At 49.3% G+C, this 14,152-nt stretch overlaps 1 protein-coding gene and 1 pseudogene across 2 annotated transcripts in view; one reads left to right on the top strand and one right to left on the bottom strand.

The window, feature by feature from the left end:
* Nucleotides 1-14,152, top strand: part of SNX29 (sorting nexin 29) — a 534,000-nt gene that overhangs the window by 317,047 nt on the left and 202,801 nt on the right. The gene's annotated exons all lie outside the window — the stretch shown is intronic.
* LOC112923400 (U4 spliceosomal RNA) lies at nucleotides 2,050-2,173 on the bottom strand (annotated as a pseudogene).

The following is a 14,152-nucleotide window of genomic DNA, read 5'->3' as shown; positions in this document are numbered from 1 at the left end:
GCGTGCTATAGTTAGAAGAAGGTAGATTCTGTTTTGAAGACATGCAGGTAAACGTTGGGGCTGTCTTTTACTGTCTTGCAGCTGTGTCACCCAGCCTTCTGGACCCCAGTCCCATCTTTGAAATGGGAACAACACAACACCTATTGCAGGATGTTCTGAGAATGACATAATTTATAGCATAAGCGTTATTTCTATTGTTGTTGTTGCCGTCAATATTATTGCTGTTCACCTCGGGGAAAAAAGATGATAGTCCAGGAAGATGAACTTTTAGTCTGGCTCAGAACAAGGGGTGTGTGTGTGCATGTATGTGCTTGTGTACCTGTGTGTGCATGTGTGTGTGTCCCAACCTCATTGCCAAATGGTTGCTTCTGTTTTTTCCTTGCATGAAGTGCCGTCATTTTCCATGGATTCTGAGTAACATTTAACTTTTGCCTGTAGCCGAGGGAGCTCATTAGTAGTCATGCCTGTTAGTAATGTCTGATTAAAGCAGCTTTATTGGTGTGATACTTTAAATATGCATGTAAATCTTCATGTATCCCTTTTGCCTGTTGGAATGATGCCTTCAAATCCTCTCCCATCCTGATCATGTTTAAGGCCATGGTCAAAAAGCTTGAGAAAGACCTGGTGCTTGGTGGGATGTCTGTGGGCTCCCCCAGGATCCTTCAGCAGATGCTTCTGGCTCATGAGAACCCGTCATGAGGTTCACCTTTGGGGTTCATCTGCACTTGCCCAGCCAGACCTGTGTCACTTCTTTCTTGCCACGCTTTTTTTCTGCAGACTCGTCCTCAGCCCTCCCAGTCCTGTCTGTTTCTCCATGATTTTTCCATTGGCCTCAGTTATCCTCCTTCCCTCCTCACCATGTCTGCTCTGGTCCTTCAAGCTTCAGCTCCACCCAGTGGAGCTTTTCTCCGGGCCAGCCCTGAGACCCTCCTGGCAGCCTTGCTCCTGTTGTTAGTGGGTGCTTATGCCACTTGTGCTGCCAGTGGCTGCTGGGAGGGAATGGAAGGAAGGAGGCATGGGAATCTGTAACCCCCATGAAGGACTGGGTGCCATGGTTCATAGTCACCAAATTTTACAACGACTCTCAGTACAGTGGCAGTGTTTTCCCCTTTGGAGAGATAAGAAACCTGAAGCTCGGGATCCCTGGGTGGCGCAGCGGTTTGGCGCCTGCCTTTGGCCCGGGGCGTGATCCTGGAGACCCGGGATCGAATCCCACGTCGGGCTCCCGGTGCATGGAGCCTGCTTCTCCCTCTGCCTATGTCTCTGCTTCTCTCTCTCTCACTGTGTGCCTATCATAAATAAATAAAATTAAAAAAAAAAAAAAAGAAACCTGAAGCTCAGGGAGATGATGTTATGAGGCCAGTGATGGGAAAGGATGAAGTGTTGAATTCAAGCTTTGTTCACTCATTAATGTGCAGCTTTTCATCACGCCCCTGCTGTGGGTCTGGTCATGCTGCAGGTGCTGGGCTTGTGGCTCATGGTCCAGATCCAGACCCAGGTCGGTCTGATGCCATGTCTGTATGTTTCTCTCACCATGTCATCTGATAAGGATTTCCTCCCAAGCAAGTGGTAAGGTCCTACTTGGACCACTGTCTACATCCCCCATGGAGCCTACATTTGGGGAGCTTTCATATCGTTGCTTGACAGTCTGGGGAAAGAGCATGGTTAGCCAAGTCCAGTCTGGTCTTCAGAGACCTGGCTGAGCGTCTTGCCAGCAGCCGCTCTCCTGGCTGTGTCCAGCTGTCCTGTGTCCCATCATTTGCTTTGTCATTTCACTGCATTTCATGTGCCCTCATGGGAATGCTTGTTTCCTCCTGGAGCCAGTGGGTCCATTTGTAAACATTTGGGAGGTTCATTTTTTTGGAGAACAAAAGATTGTCCCTTTTAGATAAAAGGAAATAAGGACAAAAAATCACACTTCAAAGGCAGTGTCTATTCTGAAACCATTCTTTGCAGATTTTTGAGTTATGGCTGGAAACCAGTGTGATGAGATGATAAATGTTGATTTACAACCCTCAGTCTGGAGCTACTTTGGATGGGATTTTTTTTTTTTATTTAAAAGAATAGTTTTATTGGTGTTCAATTTGCCAACGTATAGGGAAAAGTTTTCAATTAGCAATAATCACGCCTCGGATAAACCTCATTGGCTACGATACTGCCACTGCGCAAAGCTTTGCCAACGTATAGAATAACACCCAGTGCTCATCCTGTCAAGTACCCACCTCAGTGCCCATCACCCACCCAGTCACCCCCACCCCCCACCCACCTCCCCTTCCACCCCTAGTTCGTTTCCCAGAGTTAGAAGTCTTTAAGGGAAGTGGGTTCATCCGAGTTGTACTTCATTTTAAAACATCCCATCCATGTTCTGTCTCCCTTTCTGATATGGAACATGGTTGGGATGTTTTAAAATGAAGTACAACTCGGATGAACCCTCTTCCCTTAGGGCATCTTCAATTGTAAGTGCCTATTGATGGACCTTTTGATGTCTTGAGAGATGTTGCAGACCGAGGTCTGGGGCTTTCTTCCAGGAGGCTCTGTTGTCTTCCCTTGAGAGTCCCATTTCAGGGACAGACAGGACTAGACTAGAGTGGATCGTCACTGTGTGCTGGGCACCATGTAGCCCCCTGTGCGTGGATTATCTATTGCACCTTGATTGGTAAAGCAGACGGCTAAAGGAGCCATAACTGTGATGACAAAGTGTTCTTCCCCTTCAAGAGGAACTCATTTGTGGGACTCTCTTTGATTAGAGATTCAAATCTGGCAATGTCATCTGCATTTGGCCCACAGATTGGTTTCATTTGACTGATAAATTTTTGAAATTGATTTTATTGACCGTGTTCAACCACCAAGACCTATCTCCCATAAAATTTTTATTTCCGGTTTGTCTTGGGGAAAAAAAGAAAGAAAGATCCATCAACAGTAGGTCTGTGCTTGTCGGGGGCTGGGTGGCAGTGCCCCTTTTCCAGATGTGTCCCTGCCTAGCTTGTCTCTTTCACTCTCTACCTTCCTGGGCCCTATGGGCATTTGTGTTGGCCCCTCTGCTTTAAATGATCTGCTTTCCAAGTCCTTTTAAAGCAACAGTTTCTCAGATTTGATTTCATATACAGACTTTAAGATGTGTTGTTCATTCAACATTCATTCAGCCAACTATGTGCCAGAAAACATAATCTGTCAAGATGCATATAGGAGGAGATGGACTGTTGCTACCTGACTTTTTCTGTGGGGGAAATGACTTAAATTGCAATGGGGAGGGGAGAGGCCAATGGGACCCTCAGCAGCACTTCCTGTGGTGATGTCTTGTGAAAAGTGCGTCTGTGGGTGTCTCCGTGTGCAGTCATGTTTGTCTGTTGTCTTACATGGATGGGCCATAGGTCCTAGATCTCTGAGAGCCTTGGACTCTAGGCAGGGCTGGGGTGTGGCAGGAAGGTGCTTCCAGAGGTGGCGAAGAATCTGTAATTTTACTTGAAACTGTTGCTGTGTGGAATAGAATTTACTTCATCAGTCGAAAAAGGCTCCATGCAGTGATGTTCAGTAGTAGCTAATGCTGCTTGCATTTGCCCTGTGTGCCAGGCAGCATGCTAAGTGCCTTAACCAGATTGTATCTGTTACTATTTACAACCCCATACAATGGGTACCATTATTATCTAGGTTTTACTAGTGAGGATGTCAGGGCCTAGCAAGGATGGGTGGTGCTCAAGCTCATATAGCTTGCAACTGACAGGATCAGGATTTTAGCCCCATAGTCAGACCTGCCACCTCCACCCTCTCCTGCCTCCCAAGGGTCAGGGTATATCTGTGAACACCTTAGCTCTAGGTCTGCCTGGGTAATAGTGGTCAAGGTTCTTTGTTGAACCATTATATTCAAAGAGGAACCAGTTGGCATTTAGGAAAGTAGAAAAACATAATATGTACATTTCAGATCAAGTTCAGTGAGACCCAGAGGCATTGAGTGTTCCTAGAATAGGTAGCAGGTTGAGATTACTTAATGTTGCAGTCTTGCAGCTTTTAGGGAGAAGATTTTGATTTGGAGCTCACCATAACACAGGTAGAGATGAGATATTCAGAACAGAGCCTCTGCTTAGCATCCTACGACGGCATGGGAGCCATAAATAAATTTGACTGCAGAGTCGTTCTTGGCAGAGATTTACAAAAAAAAAAAAAAAAAAAAAAAAAAAAAAAAGCCACAAAAAAACCCAAACCAGCTTCTGGTGGGTGACATGAGGCTCTGTTCACACTGCCCTATATCTGTCGTGGCACTGTTTGGATGGGTCTGGTAGGTTGGCTCATCTCACTGGCTGCTCATTGTGTTGTGGTGACTTTAACACCTTAAGAGTTCTCTTATGGGAAAGTGATAGGGATACGGTGGTTTCTCTTTGTCTAGAGTTTGCATGAAAACTGGTGACCTTTGTACTTCTTTGGTTATTTTGGAGAGGTGGCAAGAGACAGATCTTGATTCTCCATTTTAAAAATGAAAGACCAAGGGATGACCAAGTCTGGTTCCCCATAGCTGTCCCCTGAGTCTGGCACTAGAGGAAGCCATAGGAGGCAAAGGGGCTGAACATTAATTGAATTCCAGCATTGGCCAGGCTCTTGAGAATTTTTTTTTCTCAATTTTACCTCCTCCTCCTCCTTTTTTTTTTTTTTTTTTTTAAAAAAAAAAAAGACCATGTGAACATTTAGGGGGAGATGCAAATGGGGAAGAGGAGAGAGGGAATCCTAAGTAGGCTCTGTAGCCAGCATGGAGAATGATGTGGGGCTTGATCTCACCACCCTGAGATCATGACCTGAATCAAAATCAAGAGATAGACACTTAACCAACTGAGCCACCCAGGCCCCCTACCCGCCCCCCCCCCCCCCCCCCCCGGTTTTGCCTTCATAACCATCCTAAGCAGCAGGTAGCAGTGGACTGTTTTACAGACGAGGACACTGAGTATGTGACATTGATCCTAAGTTATGTAACCTTTTCAGGGTCAGCTAGTAGGTGATCCAGCTGGGATACAGATCTAGATTTGTCCCTAAAAGCCCTGTTCATGTCACAGTGCCACAGTGTTCCCAAAGCTGCTAAATGGAGATCTTTTAAGGTACCCACTGAAGGTCACCTTTCCCAAGGCACCAGTTTGACTCTCTGCTTTTGTCACAGTCCTGGAAAAGGCAGCTGCAGATGAGGCATGGCCCAGCAGCTCAGAAGTGGTCATGAAGGACCACATCCCTCCTTCCTGTCCATCGAAGCTGTATGTACCTCCATCTCTGTTAGGCACCCCCTCAGCAGCTCCAGAGCTCCCAGCCTCTGTTCATACCACCCACAAGGAGGCAGAGCCAACCTCTCTTTCCAGAAGCCTCTGCAGGCATCTCTTCCCTTCTTGTACACTCCGATGTGGCTGTCCCTGAACCAATCACTTGGAATGGGGGTGGCATCAATCCTGCCAAATGCCTGTGGTGAGAAATGGGAGAGGGGACCCTTTCATTTGATCATTTCTAAGAGCTTGTCATCATGTGTGTTATAGAAATATTTCCCTTAGACCTGTCATTTGCCTGTCGCATGTCTGGCTACATAATTTGCAGGGCCCAGTGCAAAATGAAAGTGCTGGGCTTTGTTGAAAAAATAGGATGACAGTGTCTTCCTCTCTTCCACAGTCTCTCTCTTATCCTGTCAGGGTGTTTTAAAAACTTTTTATTCGTTCTTTAACACCGTGATCCCTTGAGCATGGGGATACTTGCATACCCCCACAGGCCCTGTGCTATGACCTGACCTATGTAGGCATGCGCCATACCCGGGCCCTTGTCAGGAGTGGAGCGTGGCAGTGCTCCCTAGGTGCAGGCAGGCAGGGAAGCAGGCAGCCAAGAACCTGTGTGTCCTCTGCTCATGCACACTCACTATTGCCCATCCAACTTCAACTTTGCAAAGCACCAGTTCGAAGGTAAAATTATTAAGGATTTCAAGATGGCCTGCCCCTTCTGAGCACAGGTCTGTGTGACCACACTGGTCACGTTACTCATGAGGCTAGCCTAGATTCTTGACCTTGTTACATGGTCATTTCCATGTAAAGTTAAACATGGTCACCTTTTATTTTAATTTCTGGGTTTTGCAAAGGCGGCTCCAGGTTCTCTTGTAAGGAGGGAGGAGTCTGTGCTAGGTAATAAGTAGCAGAGTCCATAGCAAGGAGATTCCTTTGGAAGGTTGGAGATGGTGTATGTGGAGGTGTAAGGTGTTGTCAAAGAATGGGTGAGACCCCGGGATGTTGGCTCCTGCCACCATATTAGCTCAGATGTGCCTATTTCAGTTGAATATCATCCCACCACCCGAAGGCTTGGTCCTTGGCCAGTAAGTATTTTCTTTGACTGCAGTCTGTTCTTTTTAGTTGAGATTCTTCATCCTTTTAGTGAAGAGAAGCTCCTACCTTCTATGCAACTGAGAAAGTAGATAGTTAGCCTGGCTCAGCACATCCCAGCATGTTCCTGGTCTCTTAAAATTCCTTCTCTTCAGACAGGCCCCCAATAGAAAGTGAGGAACAGTGTGTCCCATACCTCCTCCATCACCTGCTCAGCTTGCCTCAGCCCCCAGGATGTGGGGATCCAGGTGAGGGCTTCTGCAGCCACATCCTCACGCCCAGCCCAGCCCCAGTCTCTTCTTGTGATGATTTCTTTTTTCTGTACTAAAGGCAGAGAAAGTTTGTGTGTTAATGCCCCTGGTGGAGCAACAAGTTATTTTTAAAGACATGTTTTATTATTGATTTGTGACTAAATTTACAAAGCAACATATGCATGATATTAGTCTGTCAGTACTGAGATCACATGCCAGTTCCTTCTCCAGAATAAACCGCTGAAAGCGAGGGCACATCTGCAGAGTTGCTCTGAATCTTCAGACTCATTTTGCCAAAGCAGTAGTTTGACATTCACGGTAGTGTGGAGGGAAGCACCCCGCTTTGGGAATCCAATGGACCTGGCTTTGAATCTGAGCAGCCGAGTGGCTTTGGCCAGTTACTTCAGCAGCGTGGTTCTTGTCTTCTCATCCGTAAAATGAGGGGAAGCGAGGCCAACCTGATGGTGACAGGTTGAGGTGAGACAGCTCCTGGAAGGTAGGCATATTTCTACCAGTGTCAACTGGTCCCTCTGGCTCATAACCTCTGAGTGTCCTCTTCAGTGTGTGGAGCCCCTCCCAGGGTGACTGTCCCAAGGGACCATTTCCAGTGTAGCTGATGTCACAGAACCCTAACGCTGGAGGGAGTGGGATCCAGAGACATCCTGCTCTGGATGGAGATTTATGGAAATTCGTTGATGCTGTGTTTTTTATTTCACACAGTGTCATTGCCAGACACGGGCATGTGTGCCGATGTGCCCACGAGCACGCGAGATGCACTTGGCATTGCGTTTGTGGAGCTTAAGTTCTAGCAGAGATTCGGAGCAGACTAAAAACAAGCTGTCAGTGAAGAGTTAGTCTAGGTGTATTGGTTGTGGTTTCTGCATTAAAAAAAAACAAAGACTCTCTGATATAGGAGTTTGAAACAACATTTTGAGGATTTGTGGCAAAAATTGCCATCCAACAAGTGGATGTGCTGGTCTGTCAACACCGTATCACAGGCCACATCCCCTCTGGGCCTCAGGCCCCCACTGGCTGGGGCCTCTCCTAAGGACAGCTCACACATGGCAGTGGCCCCTCTGAGGGAACCAGGGAGAAACAGAGAGGGCGAGAGCAGGAGTGAGGGTTCAGTCTCCCATCATCTCATTTTAGCAATGGCGTTTCCGTACTTCTGCCACTTTGTTCGGAAGTAGTCATGGGGTCCGGCCCACAGACAGGCACGAGGCGAACAAAAGCGGGTGCTAGGAAGAGCCTCTGTGGTCAGGGTGGCCGGGGATCACCCCCTGGAGGAGGTAATGTTTGAGCTGAGTTCTGAGTGGTGAGAAGGAAGAGAAAGGGAAGGTCGATGGAGACTCTGAAATGGGGCAGGGCTCATCAGAGGAACCAGGAGACCACTGTATCAGGACGTAGGGAGTTAAAAAAAAAAAAAAGTGAAATTAAGCTGGAAGGCTGGGACCAGCCTTTGCCTGTTGAGATCTGTGCTCATGAGGAGTTCACCACCTTATAGAGGCTCATCCTGTCCTGTTGAGGGTCAAATGTCAGCATCAGGAGTTCTGCTCCTATGTTGAGCCCGAATTGGTCCTCTTACACTGGCTGCAGGTCCTGATCCCAGTTCTCGTACTTGAGCCGTGATACTTCCTGAATTCAGCAGGCCTCCTGTGTGTGGTGCAGGGGGCTGGGGATCCTGGGGTTTAGACTGGGGTCAGCGTCACAGCATCCCTGAGCTGGAGAGAATGGCCTGGGCTTGAAGCAGTTCTGTAGGAGACACAGGACTTGCTGAGGGTTGAAGGCAGACTGATCAGGCCTGTGGGTGGGGATAGGGGGTACGGAGGAGAGGCTTCTGGAGGAAAGTGCTCTGAAAGTGTCTGGCACCCCGGGGTGCTGCAGGGAGGTCCTGTCTGTGAAAGGAGTGAACCGTGACCTCAGAAAAGCGGTGCACTGACCCTTGGTACAGAGGGGGATGGAGCTGGGTGTAGTTCATGTCTGTAGGCCCCAGTCAGTGATCTCGATTGTGATGGAGATTTCTCAGCTGTGGGGGATGCTTCTGAGATGATGTCACATTCAGAATGGTTGCCTCTGTTGAAAAGGCCCCAGAGCTTTCCTTTGGCTTCTGAACTAGCCTTTCTTAGCATGTGTGCCCTTGGGGAAGCCAGCAGTCAGGGGCTAGTGGTCTCTGTGGTGTTTCCTTCTTCCTTCTTCACTCCTATGAGATGTATGCTTGCTGTATCCTAAGCACTGTCCCTGGAGCTTTCTGTACGCAGTTTGGCTCTTTACACTGCCAGTGAGCAGGTATGAGAGCCCTTTCTTAGTGTGGGACCCGAGGCCCAGAAGCTCGGGCTGCCTGCCCCAACTCACAGTTACGATCATAGAGGTGGGTCCACTGAGGCCCCCTGCCTCCAAGCCTGCCTCCTTTCTTCTGGCCACACACTTTTCCCTTTTCAAAAGTCTTGGGCGAGAAAGCATCACTTAACATGGTGATGGTGTCCGTGTTAAACATCCCCAAAGAAAACGCTGGAATCTATGAAGCAGGCATAGATGGGGGCTTAAAGTTTATGTGGAAGCACACCCTGAAAGCAGAAAGGAATGAGGGCAGGCTTTTCCCTCACCTCTTCTGGATGATTCTATCCTCTGGGTTGTTTCAGTGTCTCAGCAGTCACTTTATTGGTGATTTGTGAGCATGAACTGTGTCAGGCACATGATTTGTCCCAGAGATCCAACAGTTGAACAAGACTACAGTCTACCCAAACCGCACCACCTCTGGTTGAGCATGAGACCCCAGTGCACAAGAGGGAAGGTCGTAGGCTTAGGGCTGCGATCCAGGACAGTGGAACAGGGCCACCCTCTGCATTCCCGCTGGGGATGCAGTGAGCCGAGCTGACATTTTGCCCCCAGGATAGGACCCAGGAGTCCCAGCACCATTGGTGGGGTCAGCCAGAGAGGAGAAGCATGACCATGGCCTGAGGCTCATGGTACCCATCCCCCATGGTAAGATTGTTGTCCTCTACCTCTGAGTAAGAGGTCTGTCTTGGTCTCTGCAGGCTGCTGAAAGGTGGGCAGCAAACACCAGGGGCTGGAAAGCCCCAGATCCAGACTCCAGCAGATCCATGTCTGGGTGAGGGCCCACCTCCTGATTTGCAGACAGCTGTCTTCTTCCTGTACCTCACATGGTGGAGAGAGAGAGGAAGCATTCTGGTCTCCTCTTCTAAGGGCCCTGCTGTGGTCTGGATGTTTGTGTCCCCACCAAATCTTTGTGTTGAAAACCCAGTACTCAAAGTGATAGTGTTAGGAAGTGGGGCTTATGGGGATGGTTGGGTCATAAGGAAGAGTCCTCAGGTGTGGGATTAGTGCCCCAGTCACAGGAGCTGGAAGCAGCCCCTGGCTCCTTCCACCATGCAAGCATGCAGTGAGAAGCAGATGGTCTGCCTCCTGGAGGAGGGCCATCACCAGAGCCCAACCATGCTGTCACCCTGATCTGGGACTTCTAGCCTCCCGAACAGTTGAGAAATACGTTTATTTTTCATAATTTGTTAGAGCATGAGACCCCAGTGCACAGTGAAGAGACCAAGGTAGGCTGTAATCCCCTTCATAGGGTCTTCACCCGTGTGATCTGATAACCTCCTGAAGGCCCATTCTCCTAATCTCATCACGTTATGGGTAGACTGCACTAATTTACATCGCAGCCAGAGGTTGTGGGTGTAGGTCACTCACTGTGGAAATATGTCCTGGGGTTCTAATGCTTGCTTTTCCAACATTTAAGCATTTAACATAGCATTTAAAAAATGCTTAGAGATGATATATATTCTTCTTTCCCCACACTCTCTGTACTTTGTTGAGCCACTGTTAGGGTCAATAGGGGTATGGCAGTGGACACAGACAAAGATCGCTGCCATCCTGTTGCTTGCTTCTTGTGGGGATGAAATGAATATGAAGAAAAGTAGTCTGTAGTCAGGAAAGGTTATACTGAAATCAGCACAAGGATGGGGAGCAACGGGAGTAGGGAGAAAGAGTTTGTATAGTGTAGACCTGCAAGTTCATACTTACGCAACCAGGAATAGAGGCCCACTGGTGGAAGAGGGAATGGGCCTGGTGGTTAGTTATCCGGGGGAGGAAAGTCCTATGCAAAGGACATAGCAAGTGCATAGGCCCTTTTGTTTAAAGAACAGAAATGAGGCTGGTAAGGCTGGATATGGGGTCAAGGGCCATGGTAAGAGACAATGGCAGAGACATAAAGGCCTGGTCAGATCGGGCCTCGTAGGCCCTTGTTAGGTCCATGACTTTGACTGTGAGTGATAGGGGAGCCACTGGCAGATTTTGAGCAGTGATGGCAGGTGCACTGGCCACTCGGTTGAAAGTGGGAGGGCAGGGCAGGGGGTGGCAAGACTGCCTAGGGACTCTTGTAGGAGTCCAGGTGAGACAACATGGTGGCTTGGACCAGCGTGCTGATGGGAAGCAGTGAGAGGGTGGCTGGGTTCTAGACTTGCTGTGGAAGGAGAGCCATTGGATTTTGCTGCGGGTTGCATGCGGGCTACGAGAGAAGGAAGAGTCTGGGAGGATTCCAGAATTTCTGGCCCGAGCAAATGGAAGGCAGTGAGTTGTCATCTGGTGTAATGGGGACAGCTGCAAGGGGAGGAAAATCAAGTTTGCTTTTCAGGCCATTTACTTTGAAGTAAATGAGTGAGCAGTTGAATAAGTGTTTCCGGGGTTCCCAGAAGGAGGTATAAATCTATTGGTGTTCCACACACACACGTGGTATTGAATACCCCAGGACTGGCCAAGGGCCCCTAAAGAGGATTTAAAGATGTCAGTCTGAGAAGAAAGCTCGCAAGCATCCTCTCACCCATTGGCCAGATGTTGAATGGAGGGGTTGAGCTCCTCACTAGCTGCGGTGTTCAGCACCTTCCCCCGCCACCCTGGGTCTGGCCCGCTGCCCTCCCATCCTGGGAAGGAGAGCACCGAGTGAGCACGCAGAGCTTGCCCCGAAGCCGGTACACAGGGGACATTTCAGGGGCTGAGTGCGTGCTGAGTCATGCTCTCCGGGCTGCCCTCGGCTGGCTGCGTCAGCTGGGATGTGTTGTGTCCTCGAGCCAAAGTCCCGTGCTCTCTGCAGCACTTTGTGGGCGGCCTGTGAGGCACCTGCCCCCTGGAGAACCTCCTGTGTGTAGCGAGATGGGTTTTCCTTCTTGGCAGAGGCAGAGTTCCACCTAAATGTCTGAGAAGTGTTTTCAGGGGCTGAGTCATTGCGAGGGTCAGAGGGTGATGAGTTGTTCGGGCCAGACGTTGCCTTTTTGAGTTGCCTTTTTGACGTGCTGATGGTGAAGTGTCTGTTCTCTTTGAAAAGGAGAGTGTCGGTGTGCAGTCAGCGTCCTTAACCAGGGCAGAGGGGCACTTGGGGTCCTGGGTTACAGAGGAGGAGGTGAGCCCTCTTTAGCAGCTTGCTCGTAAGTACTGAGCTGTTTTGTCATTCCCAGAACCAGGGCAGCAGAGGAGCCATCCCGTCTTGCCAGCCTTCCCACTGTGACATGTTCCGGATAATGACGATACTCACTCTGTTTTTACACAGTTGTTATGTATCTGGTGCTGTGCATTGGGTTCCGCATTCTCTTAACAGCTCTGGAACATCAGTATCCTTGACTTCCCATTTGACAGATGGAAAAACCAGGGCTCAGAGAGGCCATGTAATTTGTGTGGGGTCTCACAGTATGAGGTCTGCCTGAACCCCCAGCCCGCACTACCCTCATGGCTGTCTGTCTGAACAAGGGACATCGTCCTAAACCTCTTGATTTACCCAGTGGCAAGGGTCTGGGAGATGGGACTGCATCTAATTCTCTGTACCCCCAGATCCCTCACCTTACAGATGGGGGGCCCATATATGTGGCCCAAGACCATAGAGCATTTCCCAGGAGAGAGTTCGTGATGCTGTGCTGCAGCTTAGTGAGTCCCCTTAAATATAAAAGGATGTTGGGGGAGGGGAGGGCATTTGTTTCAAACCCGATGGTCATGGGTCAGTCCTTAGACTCTAGTCACAAAAGGAGGAACCTGCTGTCATCACTATATAAAGATGAATGGTAGTGATTTGCTTGTAATTAAGGGTGTTCAAGCAGAGACTAGACATTACCTGGTGGCTCTGGTATTCAGGACTCTAAGCTAAAGGACAGAAGACCCAGTGCAGCCTGCGTTTCAGCACAAAATGAAGTCTTGTGGTTCCTGGAACCTTTGGTACCCACCCAGGGTTCATTACACTGACCTTGGGCCAGCCAGTATGCAGGGGTCAAATGATATAATGGGGGTGTGCTCTTCTTTTGCTTGTTTCTGTTTTCTTTATGGTCTTCATTCTTAGGCAGGCTCGCTTGCTCGCTCTCTGTTGGTTTTTAGCAGGTCCAGCTTATATCCTATGAGCTGAGCAATTTTGGTGATGAGAGAGGGCTTTTTTCTCCATCAACATTCTTCGAATTGAGCCTCCTGCCATCCCTGAACCAATCCCTGTGGCCAAGGTGGTGGTATGTACTGATTGGTGAGGTCAGGGCACATGCTGACTGGGACCAAGGGTGTGTGGTCAGCCCCCCAAAGCTGCTTGAGCTCAGAGCAGCTCTCACAACCTTCTTTGGGCTCAGTGCCATTCTGCAGATTTCCAGGCCCATCGTCGGGGAGTCCAGGAGATAGAAAGTTGTTTCATTGAAGGATTCTGTTATTCAGGATAGGCTTGGCTGTACTGCAGTAACAAGCACTCCCTAGTTGCAGTGGTTTACAAGAATAAAAGTTGATTTCCTGTGCACACTGTGTGTCCAGCCTGAGCTGTCCAGGGCCAAGGGTGGAGGTAGCCTGCTCCATGCAGTCACTCAGGAATTGGGGCCGACAGAGGCTCCCCTGTTTCGCAGCCACACTGTCTGGAGGACACGGCCTTCTCACTTGGCAGGGGCGGGGACAGCTGCAGAGTCCCCGAGCAGCAGCCCTTTGCTGAGACTTGGAAGTGACATGTCTAACTTTTACCTGGAGCCCACGGGCCAGAGTAGGCAGGTGCCTATGCCCTGCTGAGTGAGGGCCTGGGAGACATGAGGGAGTAGAAAGGCAAGCGCTGGTCTCTCGGCCACACAGACTCCTTTGTGCCTGTGTTCTTCCCACTTTAGGGCTAGAGCGGCCCTGGGCTTGTGACTTCAGTCCACCTCTAGACCGGTGCTTTCTGCCAGTAGGGAGAGAAATTTAGCCTTATCCACCCTCTGCCCCCAGCTTGATACATGCTGCTGAACAAGTGAACTCCCTTTTACTTCTACCAGATTTGGGGGGTGTGGGCATGGTCTCACTGGGCAATTGATTGCTCAAGTGCTAGAAGACAGTGGAAAGTCCCATTTGATGAGCCCCTCTGTAGGGGTCGGTCATGGGGAACCACTGTGATACTGTTATATTTATCCTCATTACATGTCTTGGGTCTCCAGTGGCCCAGGGAAAAAGTTATTTCCATGGCCCTCCGTGGAAGGAAGAGACGTGAGTGATGTTTGTGGAGTGCTTACTGCAAGCCAGGCTCTATTCTCAGTGCTGATGTACATATAGGATCTTAGTTAAATGGCACAGTGTCCCTGC

The sequence above is a fragment of the Vulpes vulpes genome, chromosome 3 (genome assembly GCF_048418805.1).
Source record: "Vulpes vulpes isolate BD-2025 chromosome 3, VulVul3, whole genome shotgun sequence".
Taxonomy (NCBI): domain Eukaryota; kingdom Metazoa; phylum Chordata; class Mammalia; order Carnivora; family Canidae; genus Vulpes; species Vulpes vulpes.
The sequence above is the reverse complement of the archived record's forward strand: the minus strand, read 5'-3'. Positions and strand labels throughout refer to the sequence as shown.